At 39.5% G+C, this 25,551-nt stretch overlaps 1 protein-coding gene across 4 annotated transcripts in view; it reads right to left on the bottom strand.

Annotated features, from left to right (window-relative positions):
• The window catches only part of SGCD (sarcoglycan delta), a 1,058,523-nt gene that overhangs the window by 599,304 nt on the left and 433,668 nt on the right, over positions 1 to 25,551 (bottom strand). For all 4 annotated transcript variants that reach the window (XM_060415950.1, XM_042250671.2, XM_060415951.1 and 1 more), the window contains one exon: positions 13,450 to 13,613. The gene's annotated coding sequence lies outside the window, so the exon portion shown is untranslated. The remainder of the gene's footprint in view (positions 1 to 13,449; positions 13,614 to 25,551) is intronic.

Below are 25,551 nucleotides of genomic sequence, written 5' to 3'. Positions count from 1 at the left end.
ACACATACATACATACACACACACACACACACACACATTTTCTTTTACAGATTCTTTTTCCTTATAGGCTATTACAGGATATTGAGTATAGTTTCCTATGCTTCTTTTTTTTTTTTTTTTTTTTTTAGTTTTTTATTTTTTAAATTTTAAAATCTTTAATTCTTACATGCATTCCCAAACATGAACCCCCCTCCCACCTCCCTCCCCACAACATCCCTCTGGGTCATCCCCATGCACCAGCCCCAAGCATGCTGCATCCTGCGTCAGACATAGACTGGCGATTCAATTCACATGATAGTATACATGTTAGAATGTCATTCTCCCAAATCATCCCACCCTCTCCCTCTCCCTCTGAGTCCAAAAGTCCGTTATACACATCTGTGTCTCTTTCCCTGTCTTGCATACAGGGTCGTCATTGCCATCTTCCTAAATTCCATATATATGTGTTAGTATACTGTATTGGTGTTTTTCTTTCTGGCTTACTTCACTCTGTATAATCGGCTCCAGTTTCATCCATCTCATCAGAACTGATTCAAATGAATTCTTTTTAACGGCCTATGCTTCTTTTAAATTTTTTTTCCCCCCAGAAAAACACAAGTACAGAGCAAAAAACAAAATAATCCTGAAACTCAATAGTTCACTTTTCTACTCTTTCCATCTGGGCTTCCAGAAGCCATCCACCATACTTCATGGCCTCTGTGGTTAAGTCTCAGTAACTCTCCTCTTGAGGCTTGTATCCCTCTCATAGTTTAACCTTTTAGGATACTATCTGTTAACTCTATGAAATGCAAGCATTTTGCTTACTTTTCCTTCTCTTAACTTAATTTTATTCTTCTATGGTCATATTCATAAATTTAATTAAAATTTGGAGGGGTGGTCCCAAGATAGCGGAGGAATAGGACAGAGAGACCACTTTCTCCCCTAAAATCATCAAAAGATCATCTGAATGTTGAGCAACTTCCACAAAACAACTTCTGAATGCTGGCAGAAGACACCAGGCACCCAGGAAGGCAGCCCATTCTCTTCAAAAGGAGGCAGGACAAAATATAAAAGACAAAAAGAGAGACACAAGAGTTAGGGACTGAGACCCATCCTATGGAGGGAGTTGTGAAGGAGGAGCAATTTCCACATAGTAAGAAACCTTCTCACAGGCGGGCCTGTGGGGAGTTTTGCAATCTCAGAGGGCAACATAACCAGGAGAAAAAACAAAAAAACACACAGACTACGCACCTAACTACGACTGCCAGCGGAGAAGTAGCCCAGATGCATGTCCGCCACCAGCAAGAGGGGACTGGACAGGGAGGTGAAGGTTGCATAATAGGTTCTTAGGGTAAGGAGCGAACCTGAATGCTGGAGGACAATCTGAGGGAGCTAAAGTGAGACAGCAACCCAAACTGTGGGATCGCTAGAGAGAAAACAAGAGAAAACAAAACAAAACAAAACAAAACAGAACTTTCCTATGGAAGGCTCTAAGGCGCAGCCCAGCCTGCTCACAGAACAAAGAATTGAGTGAATACAAAGGAGAGCTAGCCTGCTGCCTGCAGGCCCCTCCCCCTCCAAGAGGCAGAGAGGCAGGTGGGTGACAGCCAGAGCCGGAAGGCAAGGGGCTGCTGCAACCTCAGTCACAGAGATGGCATCCTCCACCAAACTTTGAACAGGCTCCAAGTTGCTAACCGATCTTCCTGGGATGCTGGACAGTTGACATCTGCCAAGAGGGTTGCAGCCTGAGATCATCTCCCCAGAGGGGAGACACAGCACACCTGAGACAGTGTTCTCATGGTGCACCCAGGATACCGAGCAGCCAGAACCAGGGAGGTGATTAAGATACAGGGCCCACCTGGGACAGTACACTCACCAAGCACCTGGTCGCTTAAGCTGCTTAGACCTGGGAAGGGAACAAAACACAGGCCCAACCAAGTCTGTGCCCTTGCAGAGTACCCAAGAACCTGAGCGGCTTAGGCCTTGGAAGTGTACAAAATGCAGGGCCTGCTTTGGACAGTGCCCCTGCAAAACACCCTGGAGCCTAAGCAGTGTAGACCCAGGAAGCACACACCACCTTGAGCTGGGGCAAACCCAGTGTGGTCCATACACTGCGAGCATTCCCACATGTCAGCAATATTTGTTTGCAGTGTCCCTCCCTTCCCACAGCACAACTGAACAAGTGAGCCTAAATAAGTCATCACCTTTGCCCCCTTGTGTTAGGGTGGAAATTAGACATTGAAGAGACTTGCAAACAGAGGAAGCCAAAATAAACAAAGAAGAGGAAACCGCTCTGGAAGTGACAGGTACATCAGATTAAAACCCTGTCGTTAACATTGATTAAGCATTGGAGGGGGCATATAGACTTTGAGAACAAGAACAGACAGCAACAAGAACTATCTGAAATTGAACTGACCCCATACTGCCCACAACAGTGCCAGAGAAATTCCTGGATATACTATTTATTATTACTTTTTGATCTTTTTTTTCAAATTGAAGTTCTTTATTACTCCTTTAATATTCATTTTTATAACGTACTATTACTTTGCAAAAAAAAGACCCTATTTTTAAAGCAAATATCATATATATATTTTTTATAATTTTTGTGATTGATTTTGCTTTGTATTTTTAATATTGTATTTTTGAGAATCTAACCTCTACTCTAGATTTTTAATCTTTGCTTTTTGGTATTTGTTATCAATTTTGCACCTTTAATAATCTAATCTTCAGTATCCATTTTCACTTAGGGTTGTGATTACTGGCTTGATTGTTCTCTCCTTTTGACTCTCCCTTTTCTCCTCCAGGTCACTTTTATCTCCACCCTCCCTCTTCTTTTCTCCATTTAACTCTGTGAATCTCTCTGCGTGTTCCAGGCTGTGGAGAACACTTAGGGAACTGCTTACTGGCTAGACTGGTCTTTCCCTTTGGACTCCCCCTCTTCTCCTCCTCATCACCTCTATCTCCCTCCTCCCTCTTTTCTTCTCCATGTAACTCTGAGAACCTCTTTAGGTGTCCCTCAACGTGGAGAATTGTTTCACCATTAACCTAGATGCTTTATCATCTGTCCTGTATGGATGGAGAAGTCTTGAGGCTACTGTAAATATAAGACTGAAAGGCAGAGGCAGGAGGCTTAAGTCCAAAACTTGACAACATCAGAGAACTCGTGATTCCAGGCAACATTGATAGACAAGAGCTCACCCAAAGTCTCTATTCTTACACTGAAACCAAGCTCCACACAAGAGCCAACAAGTTCCAGAGCAAGACACACCACAATAATTTTCCAGCAAAGCAGAAACACAGCCCTGAAAATTAAAAGACAGACTTCCCAAATCCATGCCAAATCCATAGACACCCCAAACTCACTACTGGACACTTTGTTGCACTTCAGAGAAAAGAGATTCATTTCCACCCCCCAGAACACAAACACAAGTTCCCCTGACCAGGAAGCCTTGAAAAACCAATAGTCCAACCCCACCCGTAGGAAGCAGGCTCCACAATAAAGAGGCAACCCAGACACAGAAAGGGCACCCCAAACACAGCAATCTAAACAAAATGAAAAGGCAGAGAAATATTCAGCAGGTAAAGGAACATGATAAATTTCCATTAAACCAAACAAAAGAGGAGGAGATAGGGAGTATACCTGAAAAAAAGAATTCAGAATAATGATAGTAAAGATGATCCAAAATCTTGAAAACACAATGGAGTTACAGCTAGACTAGAGACAAGGATTGAGAAGATGAAAGAAATGTTTCACAAGGACAAAGAAGAAATAAAGAAGAGTCAATCAATAATGAATAATGCAATAACTGAGATCCAAAGCACTCTGGAGGGAACAAACAGTAGAATAACTGAGGCAGAAGAGAGGATAAGTGAGGTGGGAGACAGAATGGTGGAAATAAGTGAAGCAGAAAGGAAAAAAGAAAAAAGAATTAAAAGAAATGAGGACAACCACAGAGACCTCTGGGACAATGTTAAACACCCCAACATTCAAATCATAGGAGTTCCAGAGGAAGAAGACAAAAAGAAAGGCCACGAGAAAATTCTTGAGTACATAACAGCTGAAAACTTCCTTAAAATGGGGAAGGAAGTAGCCACCCAAGTCCAAGAAACCCAGAGAGTCCCAACATGATAAACCCAAGGCAAAACACCCCAGGACACATATTAATCAAACTAATGAAGATCAAACACAAAGAGCAAATATTAAATGTAGCAAGGGAAAAGCAACAGATAACACACAAGGGGATCCCCAGAAGGATATCAGCTGATCTTTCAATATAAACTCTTCAGGCCAGAAGGGAATGGTAGGACATACTTAAAGTGATAAAAGAGAAAAACCTATAGCCCAGATTACTGTTCCCAGCAAGGATCACACTCAACTATGAAGGAGAAATCAAAAGCTTTACAGACAAGCAGAAGCTGAAAGAATTCAGCACCACCAAAACAGCTCTTCAACAAATGCTAAAGGATCTTCTCTAGACAGGAAACACAGAAGAGGTTTATAAACTACTACTATAAATCCAAAACAACAAAGTAAATGGCAACAAGATCCTACTTATCAACAATTACCTTAAATGTAAATGGGTTGTATGCCCCAACCAAAAGACAAAGACTGGCTGAATGGATACAAAAGCAACACCTCTATATATGCTGTCTATAAGAGACTCACATCAAACTAAGGGACACATACAGACTGAAAGTGAAGTGCTGGAAAAAGATATTTCATGCAAATGGAGACCAAAAGAAAGCATGAGTAGCAATACTCATATAAAATAGACTTTGAAATACAGGCCATGAAGAGAGACAAAGAATGACACTATATAATGATCAAAGAAGAGGATATAACAATTATAAATATGTATGTGCCCAACATAGGAGCACCTCAATATGTAAGGCAAATGTTAACAAGTAAGAAAGAAGAAAATAACAGTAACACAATAATAGTGGGAGAATTTAATAGCCCACTCACACCTATGGATAGATCAACCGAACAGAAAATTAGCAAAGAAACACAGGCTTTAAATGATACAATGGACCAGTTAGACCTAATTGATATCTATAGAATATTTCACCCCCAAACAATGAATTTCACCTTTTTCTCAAGTGCACATGGAACATTCTCCAGGATAGATCACATCCTGAGCCATAAATCTAGCTTTGGTAAATTAAAAAAAAAAATTGAAATCATTTAAAGCATCTTTTCTGATCACAATGCAGTAAGATTAGATGCCAACTACAGGAAAAAAAAAAACTATTACAAATACAAATATACGGAGGCTAAACAGCAAGCTTCTGAATAACCAACAAATCACAGAAGACATAAAAAAATGAATAAAAACAAGAAAATGAAAACACAACACCCAAAACCTATGGGATACAGTAAAAGCAGTGCGAAGGGGGAGGTTCATAGCAATGCAAGCTTACCTCAAGAAATAAGAGAAAAATCCAAAAAATAACCTAACTTTACACCTAAATCAACTAGAAAAAGAAGAAATGAAGAACCCCAGGGTTAGTAGAAGAAAAGAAATCATAAAAATTAGAGTAGAAATAAATGAAAAATAAACAAAAGAGACTACAACAAAAATCAACAATACTAAAAGCCGGTTCTTTGAGAAGATAAATAAACCATTAGCCAGACTCATCATGAAAAAAAGGGAGAAGAATCAAGTCAACAAAATTAGAAATGAAAATGGAGAAATCACAACAGACAACACAGAAATACAAAGAAACATAAGAGACTACTATCAGCACCTATATGCCAATAAAATGGACAACTTGGAAGAAATGGACAATTCTTAGAAAAGTACAACTTTCCAAAACTGAACCAGGAAGAAATAGAAAATCTTAACAGACCCATCACAAGCACAGAGATCAAAACTGTAATCAAACATCTTCCAACAAACAAAAGCCCAGGATCAGATGCCTTCACAGGTGAATTCTACCAAAAATTTAGAGAAGAGCAAACACTTATCCTACTCAGACTCTTCCAGAAAATTGCAGAGGAAGGTAAACTCCTATACTCATTCTATGAGGCCAGCATCACCCTAACACCAAAACTGGACAAAGATGCCATCAATAAAGAAAACTACAGGTCAATATCACTGATGAACATAGATAGAAAAATTCTCAACAAAATTCTAGCAAACAGAATCCAACAACATATTAAAAAGATCATACATCATGACCAAGTGGGCTTTATCCCAGGGATGCAAGGATTCTTCAGTATTCACAAATCAATCAATGTGATACACCACACTAACAAATTAAAAGATACAAACCATATGATTATCTAAATAGATGCAGAGAAAGCCTTTGACAAAATTCAATGAACCAATTTATGGTAAAAACTCTCCCAAAAGCAGGCATAGAAGGAACATACATCAACATCATAAAAGGCATATATGATAAACCCACAGTAAACATTATCGTCAATGGCAAGTATTGAAAGCATGTACCTTAAAGTCAGGAACAAGACAAGGATGCTCACTCTCACCACTACTACTCAACATAGTTTTGGAAGTTTTAGCCACAGCAATCAGAGAAGAAAAAGAAATAAAGGAATCCTGATTGGAAAAGAAGCAAAACTCTGTTTGCAGTTGACATGATCCTCTACATAGAAAAGCTCAAAGACACCACCAGAAAATTACTAGGGCTAATCAATGAATTGATACTTTTGAACTGTGTTGTTGGAGAAGACTCTTGAGAGTCCCTTGGACTGCAAGGAGATCCAACCAGTCCATTCTGAAGGAGATCAGCCCTGGGATTTCTTTGGAAGGAATGATGCTAAAGCTGAAACTCCAGTACTTTGGCCACCTCATGCGAAGAGCTGACTCATTGGAAAAGACCCCGATGCTGGGAAAGATTGAAGGCAGGAGGAGAAGGGGATGACAGAGGATGAGATGGTTGGATGGCATCATCGACTCAATGGACATGAGTTTGGGTAAACTCTGGGAGTTGGTGATGGACAGGGAAGCCTGGCATGCTGCAGTGCATTGGGTCACAAAGAGTTGGACACGACTGAGAGACTGAGCTGAAGAGTTCCCGTTTCCAAAAAAAGAAAGATAATCCATTATTACAGTCATTAATTTTCTGACATCTTTTTTCAATCACATGGCATCTCTGGAGTGATGTGTTGGGAAGATTCTAAGATTCCTAAACTGGGATTAACTAGTGATGTCTGCCAAGGGCACAGGAAAGGTGGGAGGTAGCATATGTGCTAGATGAGTGCTAACCTTGCCTAGTCAGGGTCATGAGGACTTAGAAGAGGTTGCAAAGCACAGTAATACACAGGAGAAAAAAAGATAATAAGAATAGGCACTATAGCCAGGAGGAAAATAAGGATATATCTCTAGAATAATTATATAAACATCAGGACAAGCAAATAAAATTCAAAATAAAAAATGACCACCAAAATAAAAGAACTTAAAAATCCAAAATGAACTAACCAGGGGAAAAATGAACTATTTCTAAATTAAATCCATTCTGCAATACATTTAAGCACAGTTTTGCCATTCCAGTGTCTGTTGAGGACCTACTGTGTTCCAGGAAGAACTGAGAAATACAAGATATATTCAAGGAAAAAAAAATGTCTTTTTTTTTTTTGGTGACACCACAGCACATGTGGCATCTTAGTTTCTGACTTAGTGCCTTAGTTCCTTTCAGTGCACCCTGCATTGAAAGCACAGACTCATAACCACTGGATGAACAGGGAAGTCCCCAAGAAAGTCTCTCCTGAACATCTCACTTTCCACTGATGGAGACTGACTTACAAACCCAGTCAATTTAATATAATAATATATATAAACGTTAATTAATATATATTAGTAATATAATTATAATGTAATACATAATATATAATAATATTAATGCTATAAATATATATAATATATATAATAACCTCTCTTCACAGTAAAAGTTACAATCAGGTTTGAAAAAAAATGCAGTGAAGTCAAAAGAGAAGAAGTGACATTGGCTCAAGAGAGTCTCTGAAGCTTTCAATGAATTGGATCTTAAAAGATGAAGGAGTTTTCATGAATGTGCAGAGGTGCAGTGGGTAGGAAATGGCAAAACAACCAGCAGGAGCAAATTAGTGGTGACTTAGGAAAACATGGCATATTTTTTTTGAAAAATGGAGAGGGTCACCATAGCCTGTGGAGAGGCTGAGGTTGGGGAGAGGGGAGGGAAATTGGCAAAGAGGCAATATAAAAAAGCAGGATAGAATAGGAGCGGGATGGATTGGAAAAGCCTGGACAGTTTTTGAGGGTGGTACAGCTTTCAAATTCCATGTGATCCTCACAATAAATATCATGGAAAAACTCGACGAAACTTTTTGGCCAACCCACTATATAGGATGGGAATGTACCAACTCTGCAATCCAGACTAAATCTGAGGAAGTTGCTAGTGTGAACATTGGAAAGTGTCATGAAAAAGAAATGGCAGAGTAGGGCAGTAAGGGGACAGGTTTAGCAGCAAAGCAAAGAGGAAGCAATGCGCAAGTTGAAGAGAAAACCTTTCTGAGATCACTTGTTGATAAGAATTTGCAGAGGATAGACATTTAAATGTTAGATTTGCATCATGAAAATGACATACATCAAAAGAAGAAAAGTTCAAATAGCCATTTTGTCATCTCTGGTGGTGGTGGTAATGGGTTGAGGAGGAGGGTATTTTAACCTGGCTAATAAGACCTACATCTGTACAAGACTGGAACACAGCAACAACTCAAATTCTGTAGTTTCAAAGGCCTTGGGTAAGATTCAACTCAAGTAAACAGACTGCAAAATGTCATACTCAAGGGGAGAAACACAAATCTTCTTTTCAGTAACTGTCAAAAGGAGCCTATTCCTAAAATGGTAGTTGTTTGAGTTAGAAAAAAATAAGAGCAAAAAGGGATGCTGCCACCTTCAGAAGCATTAAAATCATCAAAGAACATTAAAGCAGGTATCCTTCAGGGCAGGGTAAAAAGTTTGTTGAATAGAGTTGGGCTCATTACAGGCATTTTAAGAGTCTGACCCAAAGAAAGTTTCTTATCCTACCAGTGTGGTTTTAAGAAAATTACTTGACTTCTCTGCTCCTCAGTTTCCTCATCTATAAATGAGATAGTCTCTTAAGAGCCAGTATTGGAGGTAGAAATAAAAAAAAAGATCTCTCAAGTATATAGAGGGAACAATTAGATAATATCCAAAGTAAGGCTTTCTGAATGGTATTCTGAAATCTCATGGTAGTTAAGTGCTAAAAGTCAACAAGTAGAGTTATACAGAATTTTTATAATTTCTTTAGCTCAACCTCTTTGAATCATCACGTTCTATGTTTCAATTGATCCTTACAGGTAATTGTCAAACATGTTCAGAAAATGTTGCTATGTCAACATTAATTATCAGCTTATTTGAAATTAAATACAGCACTATTTGCTGAAATCTAGGCTTATTTGACCCAAACTCCCATTTTGCGTACAAGGAAATTGAAATCCAAGAGAGGACAAGTATCATGCAGATAATAAGTAGCGAACCTGGCACAGCCCCTAGCTCACAATAGATGCTCACCATACACTGGCTGAATAAAGAAATAAACCAAGCTGTCTGTGAGAAGAGACACACTGGATTCCCCAGCAAGAGTCTTCTCTTTTCACAAAGCAGTTTTGCTGATGCTTTCATGTTTGACACTAAGATATTTATTATCTAAGTTGCAATTTCAATGCATGATTAATTTCAGGGTAAATTCAGTGAAGGCTGTGGAAAACCATAAGAAAAGAGCCATCCTAAGACTTGATAAGTCAGCCACTGTTCTGCTGATATGCTAGGAGGCCCAGAAAATACACAAAACATCATTTCCATATCCAAAGGAAATGGATGAATACAAAAGTGAACCATGACAAATACTAACACTTGCATAAAACCAGCCTAAGAAAGAATTTATTGATGAGAAAGATTCCAGATGAGGAAATATACACACCCTACACATATCCCCACATATCCCGACAGTACTGGGAAGGTTCTTATCCTCACTACCCAACTTACCATACTTAGTGGTGACAGAAACAGGGACAAATGCTACCCTCAAAAGCAGCTTTCAATTTCCCTTTGATAACATTTTTGGAGGTGTTTATAGATTTTTCTAGGGGCTTCCCAGGTGGCTCAGTGGTAAAGAACCAACCTGACAATGCAGGAGACACAGGTTTGTTTAATCCCTGGGTTGGAAAGATCCCCTAGAGAAAAATATGGCAACCCACTCCAGTATTCTTGCCTAGAGAATCCCATGGACAAAGGAGCCTGGTGGTCTACAGGCCATGTGGTTGCAAAGAGTTGGACATAACTTAGCAACTAAACAGCAAAAGAGAATTTTCTACCTTACAGCACACTGGTGATAGACTAATTTGTACTTTACAGGAAAAGCACTGTTAGTGAGCACATATTTGCAACATTTCTGATCTTAAATTTTTACTATGGAAACTGAGACTTTCAAAAGCACACTAAAATAATCACATATACCCAAGTCTTGTGAAAACTGTTATGACAGCATCACAAATTGGAGAGGGGCATAAAGGAATTCAGCTCCTTACGATTCCTCAGATAATTAACCTTGCTGATACCCGTAAAAATGCTAAATAGTTTCAGGCTGGCTTTCAATCACTCTGGACAGATAAAATGTAACATCTACATTAAATGACAATTTTTTTCACAATGTAATTTCTTGCATATTAATTAAATTATTATTATTACTTTGGGCAATAGGGTCAACTTCTTTGACAGTTTCCAAATTCTTGTAATGAAACTGATACAGTTTTTAAAAAATGACAGTATTTTGCTTTCAGCTACAATTAAGTGGATGCATAGATATACATAAATGACTCAGAAACCACATAAATGGGATATAATGTTACTCTCTTTGCTCCGGATTGTCATCCCTCATATAATCTCTACAACCAAAAATGGCAGTTTACTATTTACCCAGGGATTGTAAGGAACCAGCAAGCACTTCACAAGCATAATTTCACTTCATCTTCACTCTGTATCAAGTGGGCATGAGAAACACCCCCAACCCACAAATGAAGAAACCAAGGCTGGCAGAAGTTCAGTGAATTACAACAAAATGGAGGAGCCTACATTTGATCCCAGGCAGTTTCCTTTTAGTGCTTTTAATTAAATGGTATCACCTCTGCCAAGTCTGAGGAGGCCTTACAAATAGCTGTGAAAAGAAGAGAAGCGAAAAGCAAAGGAGAAAAGGAAAGATATAAGCATCTGAACGCAGAGTTCCAAAGAATAGCAAGGAGAGATAAGAAAGCCTTCTTCAGAGATGAATGCAAGGAAATAGAGGAAAACAACAGAATGGGAAGGACTAGAGACCTCTTCAGGAAAATCAGAGATACCAAGGGACCATTTCATGCAAAGATGGGCACAATAAAGGACAGAAATGGTATGGACCTAACAGAAGCAGAAGATATTAAGAAGAGGTGGCAATAATACACAGAAGAACTGTACAAAAAGAGCTTAACGAGCCAGATAATCATGATGATGTGCTCACTCATCTAGAGCCAGACATCTTGGAATGTGAAGTCAAGTGGGCCTTAAAAAGCATCACTACGAACAAAGCTAGTGGAGGTGATGGACTCCAGTTGAACTCTTTCAAATCCTGAAAGATGCTGTGCAAGTGCTACACTCAATACGCCAGCACATTTGGAAAACTCAGCAGTGGCCACAGGACTGAAAAAGGTCAGTTTTCATTCCAATCCCAAAGGAAGGCAATGCCAAAGAATGCTCAAACTATCACACAATTGCACTCATCTCACATGCTAGTAAAGTAATGTTCAAAATTTTTTAAGCCAGGCTTCAGCAGTATGTGAACCGTGAACTTAAGTATAATAGTAATTATACTTAATCTGCTTTAAAGATGCCCTTTGAATCAAAGAAGGAAAAACAATCTCTCTCTCTTTACCATAAAAAAAAAAAAAAAACTTGAATAAAGGGAAGAGAAGTGTGTGTTTGAAATACCACCCTCACATTTTCATCAGTCTGTTAGCACACTTTCCAAGGTACTATGAGGAACATGAACATGAGAGCTTAAACCACGGGCACTGGAGGTTTTTACAAAAACCAGACGGAAAGTATATGTACTTCATCCTGATAGGAAGGTCTATTCATGATCAACTAGAAGTGTGCACCACACTTATTGTATCAGTGAGAAATTCAGAGAATCAATAAAATCAAGCTTGTGGCTACAAGCAATTTTTCATCAGCTCTGGGCCTCCATCTTGCACAAATGATGAGGCCTATGGTGCCACAAGTAGGAAGCCAGGCCAACACCTCAGCTACCTTGCTCTGCCAGTTTCCAGAAGCCTTTGGTTATCAGCGCTTTTTTCCTTTGAGGCATAGTAAATTGACAGCAAATGAGTTGTCAGTTGAATTGTCTGAGAGATTCTCCAGTTTCTCCTGGACATGCCCTGTGCTCCTAGGCTGATACAGACCCACTGTACTACACAATAAGTGAGCACAGACTTAAATTCTAGTAAGTCTAGTAAAGGGTCTGGACCCTGACCCCTTCTTGCTATGCAACCTTAAAAAATATTTTTACTTATTTCTTCTCTGGCTTCCCAGAACAGAAATCTCTATTCCAGATGGTTGTTATCAGTTGTATTTGTGACTTTTCAAACCTTACAGTACAATGCCTGAGGCACTCACAATAAGCATGCCATGAGTGGTGGTTTTGGAGGGCTCTCTTTCTCTTCTCTCCATCTGTCCCTTTTTCCCCACTGCCCTCCATATATATAGATCATCCATATATATAGATCATCATGTATATATGATCTCTATATATATCCCCATACATATATAGGACAAGTATACAACACTCAACAAATTGTATGTGTATATATATAAATATATATATATAATACATACACATGTAAGTATGTGTATGTACATATATATAATACACACACATACAAAGAATGATTATCATTGTAACTAGAAAAGATGAGGGGATCACCTGACTCAACTCAGAAGATTCTAACACTAGCCTAGGTATGCATCTAAAAGATATATAAACACAATTATCCTCAAAAACTTAAGATATAACCCAACATTTTGCCAAAAGTCTCCTGTGAACATAGAATATGGAAATACCCAGTTTGTCACATGCACCACTTCTTTACATGTCTCTTATCACATAAGGAATAATCTCAATTTCTTTTTTCTATCAAAGATGTCTGCACAAATTTCTCTTCATACTTAGACTGCCTCCCCTCTGATCACCTCTGTTACTGAGACAAGGTAGCCCTCCATTTCTTCCATTATAATTTTATCCATCCCACCACATCCCACAAGCTGGTAACAAAAGGCCAGATCATTGCTTAAAAGGAGGGAGGGAGAAAGGCAAGAGAAAAAGAAAAGAGCAGATGAGGAGGAGAGAAGGCTGTGAAAATGATTAACTATCTTTAAATGTATTTGCCTTCAAAAAAGCTAAAAAGTCACAAGCCCATACCTTAGCAGTCCTAATCTTCTCAAATCTTGAATGCAATGTTCAGGGCAACATTGGGGTTGCAATAATCTGCTCAGGGCACCACCAGAGGGATGGCTTTTGTAACCTCCACACAGGCTCCAGGACAGCCTTTTCGAAGTCTTTGAGGATGGAGGTTTCTTCCAGGTCTACAAGATCACAAGTGAAAGAAAATATTCAAAACAATACCGACAACAAAAATACAACAATGACATTAGAGTCCAGCTCATTTGGTGTAAAGAAACTAAACTAAAGACACACTGTATTCTGACTGACATAACACACAGTTACTTGAATGGATTCAGACCTAATCATAAAGAATCATACCAAATCAGAAAAAGTCATAGTATATCAAGGTTAGACATTTTTGAAGACACGACTAGCCAAAATCCCTCACTCAACATATAGGGAAACTAAAGATCAGACAGGAAATGTGACTCATTTCTGTGGTATATTTCAACCAGTGAAGCAAGCAAATCTTAGTAAACACAAGCAAAGTAATTAATACTATGGTCAATGCTAAAATGAGACAAAGGGATGACAATACATCACTTCTTTATCTTAAAATACTTGGCTTCTAAGACACCAAACTTGCTTGTTATCAACAAGGCCACAGTCTGTTGGTTATATCTGTTAGATCTATTCAATCTCCTGATCCCTAACATAAGAGCATCCTGGAACTCAGCCCTGAACCTTCTTTCCAAGTCTTTCCTTGTCCACAAGGGGGTGTTTTCAAGTTTCACAGCTTAAAATACTGATACATACGGACAACTCTGAAATGTGTTTCCAGACCCAGATATTTCAGGTAACTCCAGATTCCCCTATTAATGGACTGTAAAAAATTTGTACTTGGAATTCTAACAGATATGTCAGATAGTACATGCCCAAACACCAAAATCCTTCCAAAGACAAGGAAGGCCCACACTCTTTCTAGTTTATGCCTTCTCAGTCAATGCCAATATAATTCACCCCATTCAGTTCAGTTCAGTTCAGTCGCGTCCGACTCTTTGCGACCCCATGAATCGCAGCACGCCAGGCCTCCCTGTCCATCACCAACTCCTGGAGTTCACTCAAACTCACGTCCATCGAGTCCGTGATGCCATCCAGCCATCTCATCCTCTGTCGTCCCCTTCTCCTCCTGCCCCCAATCCCTCCCAGCATCAAAGTCTTCTCCAATGAGTCAACTCTTTGCATGAGGTGGCCAAAGTACTGGAGTTTCAGCTTTAGCATCATTCCTTCCAAAGAAATCCCAGGGTTGATCTCCTTCAGAATGGACTGGTTGGATCTCCTTGCAGTCCAAGGGACTGTCAAGAGTCTTCTCCAACAATGAAGTTCAAAAGAATCAATTCTTCAGCGCTCAGCCTTCTTCACAGTTCAACTCTCATATCCATACATGACCACAGGAAAAACCATAGCCTTGACTAGACAGGCCTTAGTCGGCAAAGTAATGTCTCTGCTTTTGAATATGCTATCTAGGCTGGTCATAACTTTTCTTCCAAGGAGTAAGCGTCTTTTAATTTCATGGCTGCAATCACCATCTGCAGTGATTTTGGAGCCCAGAAAAATAAAGTCTGACACTGTTTCCACTGTTTCCCCATTAGCCAGTCCCCAATTTTCCCAGTCAACGTTGACTTGTCTCTTTCATGCATGTCCTCTAAAACATCAGCAGATTCTGGTGGCTCTATCTTCAGGATAAATCCAACAGCTGGTCACTCCTGTCACCTCCTTTATATTACCACACTGGTCCAAAGCATCATTATAGACCTATAGCACTGTACAGCAGGTGTGCTCAAAACACAGCTGTCACTCTCAAATCACCCCTTGAGCAAGACAGTGACACTACGCTGCTCAAAAATCACACTGACATTCACAAAGTCATCATTGTTACCACTGCCTTTCTCCCACTTGTTCCATTTATTCATCTCCAGCCATGTGGGTCTCCAACCTCTTCCCCAAACATGCCTCTGACTACTGAAGATTCGAGCTCTCACAGTTCCCTTTACCTGGAGTCTTCTTTTTCCCATCAGCACTTCATATTTTTGTCACAATGTTACCTTTTCAGCAAGGTCTCTTGTTATCATATCATTTAAAACTTTAAACCCTGAGCATATCTCTTCATTCCCCCTTCTCCTTTTAAAACTTGCTGAAAACTTTATGATATTCTATTTGGTTTCCTTGTTTATTACCTGCCTTCTCTAATAAAACATAAACTCCACATTTACAAGGGATTTAATCTCCAGTATCCTTCTATCTCTTCCAGCACTTTTCCCACAACCTAGCACAAAGAAAGACATCAGTATGTATTTTTGAATGAATGAACATAAAAAGCTAAGAAAACCTTCTGAAGGTCACTCAGGTGACAAGTGGCTGAGCCAGATTTGAACCAAAAGCATTCTGTCCCAGTGAACTTGATTCTATGTAACTGTGACTACATGAAAGCCTTCAGTGCAGGTGTTAGAAATAGATTCCGTTGAATTTGGCGTGTATTATTACAGGAATTTGTGGATTAAACAAATGAAATGCCCAAAATGATTTCTAGAAACACATAAAGAGTACATGTTGCATGCACTGGAATGGAGCTGCCTACATACTAATTTCAATTTCACTGTTAACTTTCTCCACGTCTTCCTCAGTTTGCCCTGCCCTTCCCTCTATGACTTTATTTCTTGTCCCTCCCTGAAGGCAGATGAAGACAAGGGATCCAAGATTAGACAAATAAAAGGAAAGAGATATTTTGGGGAAAAGATGTGGCACAGGCAGCAAAGGACTTTGCATCTGGGTCTAATTCGCCACCAGTTCAACTTGTGCTTTAAGGGTGCAGAGTCTCTTCATTGCTGGGCAAAAATACATGGCCTACAGAGATCTTCCAGCTTTAAAAAATGATTATTTTCCTTTTTGATTATTAAAAGGCTCCCTTATTCTTAGTAGTCTAAGATTGGTTAGGAAATAGAGGGCGACACTTAAGAAGAGGCTTTGGGATAATTAGAGAACTCAACTTCTGGTTCCACAAGAATAAAACCCTAACTAAGACACTCAGTCTCCTGAAGGATCATATTTTTATCCAAAAGTGAGATGACAGAAATACCTATCTCTTTAGAATGCTTATAAAAATGAAACAGGGTAACATAAATCATTCATTACTGAACATGACATAAGTACTCAATAAAAGTTTGTTGCTCCTAATGTTTTATTTTTATGGTTGCAGGCTTACATTCTGCATGACATTCCATGATTTTATCTACCTGCATCTCACTGCCCCTCCAGAGCTTGAGTCGTTCCTGTCCCCTTTATCACATGAGATGGCTTCTGCCGCCCTTGATGTGACTTTGAGCAACTTTCTCTGGATGGTCCTCAGGCTCAGATGAATATCATTACCCCAACTGCCCCTACAGTCTGGGGCAGATGACAGAACTTTGTAACATAAGAAACTCATTTTCTGGTTCACTTCTTGTCCTCTTGCTGATTGATGCCTGGCAATTTGAGGATGATCTTGGCCTTACTATTATAGCAGGCTGATAATTGTCAAGTCACAGTCTACAATTATCCCTGCATTCCAAGGCCAAGAAACACAAATCTGAAAGCAAACAATGCTATAATTTAGCACAATGATATATGGAGTTATTAAAGACATTGTGCTGACTGCTTTGAGAATTCAAGTCTCCAGTCTATCCAAAGACATTTTCTTTTCCTTTTTCCTAACTAATATTAAGAAACTGTTTTTGTTTGGGTAGTAACAACATAAAAATATGTCACGTACCTTTCAGATTTCATTACACCACAATGTAGTAAAAAGTTAAGGTGCTTCAGGGAAAAGTTACTTACACTTCGTTCTAAGTCACTGAAGTATACTACTCCTTGGTTGGAAATGCATTTACTAACAAATGTTTATTGAGTACATAATGTTTGCCAATAACAAGGACTGGAGATATGGTAAGAAATATTAAAGACTTCATCGCTACCCTGGTCCAGTTTTCATTCCAGGCAGCTTTTGTCTTTTGCAATTTCCTAACTTCTGTCCCAGATGTGGGAAGACATGGCAATCCCCCACAAAATCGATGGTTCACCAACATAGTGACAGAACTGTACTAATATAAGGAGCCTAATTTCTGCTTCATATGTAGAGAGAATTCTGGAACTCTTGGTTTACTTGGGAGAAAATCTCATTTCCTTAGTATGCTCCCTACTCCTTACCCAGTACACCCATCTTCTGAGTTGATACTGGTTTATTTAGCACCATCAGCAAAAGAAAAAATATTCACCAAATCCACAAGTACATGATTCATTAATAAGGTGCTACATGGGTGGTAGGGTGTACCGGAAACTGGTCTCAGACAACAACTTCAGAAATTAGCTTTCCTGACATCTTTGGAAACAGTGATAGAATTAATGCTATTACATAGCAAAGTAAACTGAGAAAGCATATATACTACAAGTATTGTCAAAGGGATCACGTCAAGATAGAACAACATGCCTTTCAAATCACCAGTGATTCATGGTGAGAATGCCCATCATAGAGGCAGTGACTTCTTTGTGTGTCGGGCAGCCTGGAACGCTTCAGGGAATATGCCATTTTTCAAGACGTATCAATTAGGGGCTGTTAGGTGGCAGAATGTGACCCACACCCAATGGTTGAGTGTGCGGTAAAAATGACTCTTGTGAGTACAGCACAAATATGTGCACTGATCCACAAATGCAGACACATTCCCAAGAGAGGCAGGCAACTAGAAAAGGCAGGGCTAGGGAGAGAATGAGGGGGCCATGAGGGTACTGCAACTCTAGAATGGATCTTGATTAGGATTTCTGAGTTGAAGGGTTTGGGGGAAGGGATAAACTGTGAATTTAAATCTACCTACACTAGTAGGGTTGGGTCCTGCCGGAAACCGGAGAAGCAGTGCTAGTTATCTTTCCAAGGGAACTGTCATTATGCATACATCACATATATCGCCAAGGCTATGCCTCAAGTATAAGGAAGTTCGGGTTTGGATTAAGTGATTCACTTGAGAATCATTCAATGAGAAAAGGACAGGATTCAGATTCAGAGCGCAGTGTACACTCAGTCACTTAGTCATTTCTGACTCTGCATGGACTGTAGCCTGCCAGGCTCCTCTGTCCAAGGGATTCTCTAGGCAAGAATACTAGAGTGGGTAGCCATTGCCTTCTCCAGGGGATTTTCCTGACCCAGAGATTGAACCTTCATCTCCTGTGTCTCCTGCATTAGGCAGATTCTTTACCTCTAGCACCACTTGGGAAGCCCCCCTGATGCTTAGTGGTGTTCCCCAAGCATGCTGACAATCACAATCGAGTCTTTCCTAGATTTTATTTCCAATTAAACCTAGTTCTGACACTTGGAAATCCCTCATTTTGAACTCTGAGGGAAGAATGCTGTCTTGTCTCCTAAGAATGTCAATGTGAAAACTGGCCCTAGTCAGTCTCTGTTGAGGACAGTGAAGGAATACAAACAGGATAGGGCACATTTCTTCCAAAGTCAGAGGAGGGCATGTGACACATTGGAATAGTGGCTTCCTGAGCAGCAGAGATAGGGGACCAAATCAATTTGCAAAATATAAATCACATTTCCCTACTAGTTGACATTACTAAAATAATGTCAGGCCCATGCAATGTAATAGACTTAGGGGATTGAGGTACTCCCCCCCAGAACTGTAATCACCCCCCTCTGGCTACATATTTGAAGATCTTATTTTATATCCATCTGTAGTTTGGATACTATACAAGAGAACTGATAGGCGATAGCCAAAGATAATCTATGTGGGCAGATTTTTAAGGAATATAGAACACATCTAGTGACTTTAGACACCTGATCTTGCAATGCATTAGCACCTGACTTCCTTATCTGATCAGACTTCTAAATAGAACAGTGAAATAAAAAAGACTCTAGAAAAAAAGCCATGAAACATTATCATGGAATTTTAGGGAATCTCTTAGCATTAGGACTAACTTCTGGTCTGTATTCGTCTTTGCTAGTTAATAAAATATTTATCTCAAACCTTATAAAGTAGGTCAAACATTGATGGTTTGTAGGTAGTAACAGCAGTAGCTCATAAGATGTGCTTTTAATAGTATTCATAGAAGACACAACACCCGCCCTCACCCCTCTCCATGAGCACCTGCCCACTAGGCCTCCAAGTCTGACACCTGCTCTTTCAGATATTTAGAAACACAGGTCCTCTTTTTGCATTAGGCAATTGGTCTGTGTTGCCAGAGAAGCCATCCTTGTTAACCTAAAAGCAAGTATACATATGAGTTCCCTAAAGAGATCTGCTGTTTGCATGACTTGCCTTTTTTTAATCACCTAATCATAAACTGTCACATTTGCCTGTGGACCAACATCCCATGTGGATACAAACAAGATTCATAGTGGCAGCACATGCTATACCCACATGACCTCAAATGTAAATAGTGGGTGTTCTGTGCTGCCTTAAACCTGAGGGTAGTTGAGTTCATCACACCCTCCTTATCTGTTAGCCTTAAAATGCCACTGGATCACATGCTTAGATGGTCAGTGATAAAGCTACCAGGGACCATTTTAAGGGACAGCTTTCCATATATCTCCAAATAGTAACACAATAAAGAAAAGTACTAAAAAGTATCACCTCAATCCTAGAACAGTGGTCCCTGATCTCCTATTCTTGGTCACATACACGTTAGATCTACTGTACTGCAGCACTGTGAACACCACGGAATGATGTTCAGCAAAAGCCTGTAACAGGAGGCTGTCAACCAGGATACTGTTTTGTCATGATACATCAACTCCAGAGGTTATACTGTTTTAGATTCCAGCCCATGTTTATTTCCTGACTCAGCTATCCACTATCTCTATCTCTGGGCATGCTATTTAACATTTCAATGCTTAATCTTCAAGACAAACCACAATATCTAATCAAAGCGTTCTTTATGAGGAGTAATTTGAACACACCAATGTTCAGTCTGAATTAATTACTATTAATTCATGATGCTATGAATTTTATCACATAAAACCTTACCATCATTCCTTACGAGGATTTTAGGAGAGTAACAATAGTAGTATGTGTGACAAGACATTCATGTCTTGCCTACTAGACCAAGTCATTGAGAACATGAACTCTACTGTGTGCACTGCTTATTTTCTCTTAGGCCCAGAGTAAGAACACAATATAAATTATTCATTTATGACACTCTTTGGTGATTGATTTCCAAATGAAGCTACAGTATTCTTTGCTACCATTATGGTAGTCAAAAGGAAAGACTGGCCTAGGGAGTGGCCAGGTCTTCTCCCATGCTGATGTGTTGGGTAAACCCAAATAATCTGAGAATAACCTAAGAACAGAATAGATCCCAACACCTATCCTTCTAATGAAAGCACAATTGATTACCATCACTATTGGTAATCAACAAGAAGAGTCTCAGATATTATTTTTTGAGCCTGTATGTGCCAGCACTGTTGTTGAGCTTGTATTTGCTCATGAAATATTTCCAATAAATAAATGAGATAATGTTATTAGGATTCCCCTAAAGCCCCTGATACTTAAGATTGAAGGCAGGAGGAGAAGGGGACAACAGATGATGAAATGGTTGGATGGCATCACTGACTCGATGGACATGAGTTTAGGTAAGCTCCAGGAATTGGTGATGGACAGCGAAGTCTGGCATGCTGCAGTCCATGGAGTCACGAAGAGTTGGACACGACTGAGTGACTGAACAGAGCTATTTCATATGGGGAACGTAATGGCTCAGAGTATTAAAGTAAGACATGCAACATCATAGAGTGTTGATGGGAGCCCTGGAAAGTCTTAGCCTGGGGTCTCAGTTTCCAACTTCTGTGATACCCTTCCCTACTGAGGTGTGAATTCATCTTTGTGATAAAATCTGTAAATATAGTTTTCCAGTTTGTTACTTATATTCTGACATCACTAATGTCATCTTATTAGGAATAACCTTCTCATAAGAGCAAAGAAGTAATATTCCTAATATATAGTGATTTTCTGAAGAGAGAAATGAAAGACACTAGTAATTATCTAGAATAAGAGACAAGTGATAACAATAGGAAATTAAAAGAAAAATAAATGCAAATAACCTATAAACTCAGCAACACTCATAAAAAATGCCAATTACGGATGGGAAAATCAGAACATCCATGAGAATATTAACTGCAAAGGAATAAAACACTACAGATACATTTAAATTTATGAGTGTATAGTGATATTAAGAAAAAAGGGCCCCATAGGTCACATCTGGAAGATGACAGAGACTCACATTAATAGTTTGAAATGGTAAATAAAAGAAAATAAAGCATTTGTCCTGCCTTTCCTTGTGTAAAATAAAATTTGAATGCCAACATTTTGTAAGCCCTAATGAAATACTAGATATCGGTAGATTATCAATGGCTGCTATGGTCAAAAAAGAAAGACATTTTACATGCCTCCTGATGGAAGCACATAGCCCCATCTATGAAGCAGTCTAGCCAGAAACAGACAATCTGTATTTAATCTGCTAGTAAATTGGAAATATGGGTGACTATGACATTTGCTGTACACATCACAGTGACACAATCAAGAACATCTAAACTGTGGGACTGTCTACAGGACAAACAGCGCTATTGTCTTCAACAAGCAGAGTGTGAGAAAAAGAAAGGAGGGTCATAAGGAACCTATGGATTAAGAGACTTAGGAGACATCAGAGTTAATTCTATGGATGGAACTTATTTGGATCTTGATTTATAAACAAGATCAAAGAAAGTATATAATCCATAATTTTTAAAGTATCTAAATATTTCAACAGTATGAAAAGGCAAAATGATAGGATAATGAAAGAGGAACTCCCCAGGTTGGTAGGTGCCCAATATGCTATTGGAGATCAGTGGAGAAATAACTCCAGAAAGAATGAAGGGATGGAGCCAAAGCAAAAATAATACCCAGTTGTGGATGTGACTGGTGATAGAAGCAAGGTCCAATGCTGTAAAGAGCAATATTGCATAGGAACCTGGAATGTTAGGTCCATGAATCAAGGCAAATTGGAAGTGGTCAAACAGGAGACAGCAAGAGTGAATGTCGACATTCTAGGAATCAGCGAACTAAAATGGACTGGAATGGGTGAAGTTAACTCAGATGACCATTATATCTACTACTGTGGGCAGGAATCCCTTAGAAGAAATGGAGTAGCCATCATGGTCAACAAAAGAGTCCGAAATGCAGTACTTGGATGCAATCTCAAAATGACAGAATGATCTCGGTTCATTTCCAAGGCAAACCATTCAATACCACAGTAATCCAAGCTTATGCCCAACCAGTAATGCTGAAGAAGCTGAACTTGAACAGTTCTATGAAGACCTAGAAGACCTTTTAGAACTAACATCCAAAAAAGATGTCCTTTTCATTATAGGGGACTGGAATGCAAAAGTACGAAGTCAAGAAACACCTGGGATAACTGGCAAATTTGGCCTTGGAATATGGAATGAGGTAGGGGAAAGGCTAACAGTTTTACCAAGAGAATACACTGTTCATAGCAAACACCCTCTTCCAACAACACAAGAGAAGACTCTACACATGGACATCACCAGATGGTCAACACCAAATTCAGGCTGATTATATTCTTTGCAGCCAAAGATGGAGAAGCTCTATACAGTCAGCAAAAACAAGACCAGGACCTGACTGTGGCTCAGATCATGAATTCCTTATTGCCAAATTCACACTTAAATGGAAGAAAGTAGGGATAACCATTAGACCATTCAGGTATGACACAAATCAAATCCCTTGTGATTATACAGTGGAAGTGAGAAATAGATTTAAGGGACTAGATCTGATAGAGTGCCTGATGAACTATGGACAGAGGTTCATGACATTGTACAAGAGACAGGGATCAAACCATCCCCATGGAAAAGAAATGCAAAAAAGCAAAATGGCTGTCTGTGGAGGCCTTACAAATAGCCGTGAAAAGAAGAGAAGTGAAAAGCAAAGTAGAAAAGGAAAGAGATAAGCATCTGAATGCAGAGTTCCAAAGAATAGCAAGGAGAGATAAGAAAGCCTTCCTCAGAGATCAATGCAAAGAAATAGGGGAAAACAACAGAATGGGAAAGACTAGAGATCTCTTCAAGAAAATTAGAGATACCAAGGGAACATTTCATGCAAAGGTGGGCTTGATAAAGGACAGAAATGGTATGGACCTAACAGAAGCAGAAGATATTAAGAAGAGGTGGCAAGAATACACAGAAGAACTGTACAAAAAGAGCTTCACGACCCAGATAATCATGATGATGTGATCCCTCACACTCACCTAGAGCCAGACATCCTGGAATGTGATGTCAAGTGGGCCTTAGAAAGCATCACTACAAACAAAGCTAGTAGAGGTGATGGACTTTCAGTTGAGTTATTTCAAATCCTGAAAGATGATGCTGTTAAAGTGCTGCACTCAATATGCCAGCACATTTGGAAAATTCAGCAGTGGCCACAGGGCTGGGAAAGGGCAGTTTTCATTCCAATCCCAAAGAATGCTCTACCACACAATTGCACTCATCTCACATGCTAGTAAAATAATGCTCAAAATTCTCCAAGCCAGCCTTCAGAAATATGTGAACCATGAACCTGCTGATGTTGAAGCTGTTTTGAAAAAAGGCAGAGGAACCAGAGAACAAATTGCCAACATGCACTGGATCATCGAAAAAGCAAGAGAGTTCCAGAAAAACATCTACTTCTGCTTTATAGATGATGCCAATGCCTTTGACTGTGTGGATCACAATAAACTGTGGAAAATTCTGAAAGAGATGGAAATGCCAGACCACCTGACCTGCCTCTTGACAAACCTGTATGCAGGTCAGGAAGCAACAGTTAGAACTGGACATAGAACAACAGACTGGTTCCAAATAGGAAAAGGAGTACATCAAGGCTGTATACTGTCACCCTACCTATCTAACTTATATGCAGAGTACATCATGAGAAACGCTGGGCTGGAAGAAGCACAAGCTGGAATCAAGATTGCCAGGAGAATATCAATAACCTCACATATGCAGATGACACCACCCTTATGGCAGACAGTGAAGAGGAGCTAAAAGCCTCTTGATGAAAGTAAAAGAGGAGAGTGAAAAAGTTGGCTTAAAGCTCAACATTCAGAAAACAAAGATCATGGCATCTGGTCCCATCACTTCATGGGAAATAGATGGGAAACAGTGGAAACAGTGGCTGACTTTATTTTTCTGGGCTCCCAAATCACTGCAGGTGGTGATTGCAGCCATGAAATTAAGAGACGCTTACTCCTTGGAAGGAAAATTATGACCTAGATAGCATATTAAAAAGCAGAGACTTTACTTTTCTAACAAAGGTCCATCTAGTCAAGGCTATGGTTTTTCCAGTGGTCATGTATGGATGTGAGAGTTGGACTGTGAAGAAAGCTGAGTGCCGAAGAATTGATGCTTTTGAACTGTGATGTTGGAGAAGATTCTTGAGAGTCCCTTGGACTGCAAGGAGATCCAACCAGTCCATTCTAAAGAAGATCAGTCCTGGGTGTTCATTGGAAGGAATGATGCTAAAGCTGAAATTCCAATACTTTGGCTACCTCATGCTAAGAGTTGACTCATTGGAAAGACTCTGATGCTGGGAGGGATTGGGGGCAGGAGGAAAAGGGGGCAACAGAGGATGAGATGGCTGGATGGCATCACCGACTCGATGGACATGAGTTTGAGTGACCTCCGGGAGTTGGTGATGGACAGGGAGGCCTGGCGTGCTGAGATTCATGGGGTCGCAAAGAGTTGGACACGACTGAGCAACTGAACTGAACTATTTGATAATTCTAAATAACTAACAATATCTTTAGTGTAATAATGGCATTGTTATATTTACAAAAAGGATGTCACCTTTAATGATGAACACTTAAACATCCTGTAATGAATTAAAGAAACAACTGGGTAGGGCAGTAGGAATCAGCCAATTAAACCCTCTATTCTGCAGATGAGAGGAGTGACTTGTGACACAGAAGTAGTTGGGGTTAAGCGGATGATAAAGATCGAGGTCTCTAAAGCTCAGTTACTATAATTCAAGACCAAGCCAGTCCACATGACATCTTAAATACTTTTATGATCCTATTAAAAGTACAACTTGTCTT

The sequence above is a fragment of the Ovis aries genome, chromosome 5 (genome assembly GCF_016772045.2).
Source record: "Ovis aries strain OAR_USU_Benz2616 breed Rambouillet chromosome 5, ARS-UI_Ramb_v3.0, whole genome shotgun sequence".
In the NCBI taxonomy this organism is placed as follows: domain Eukaryota; kingdom Metazoa; phylum Chordata; class Mammalia; order Artiodactyla; family Bovidae; genus Ovis; species Ovis aries.
The sequence above is the reverse complement of the archived record's forward strand: the minus strand, read 5'-3'. Positions and strand labels throughout refer to the sequence as shown.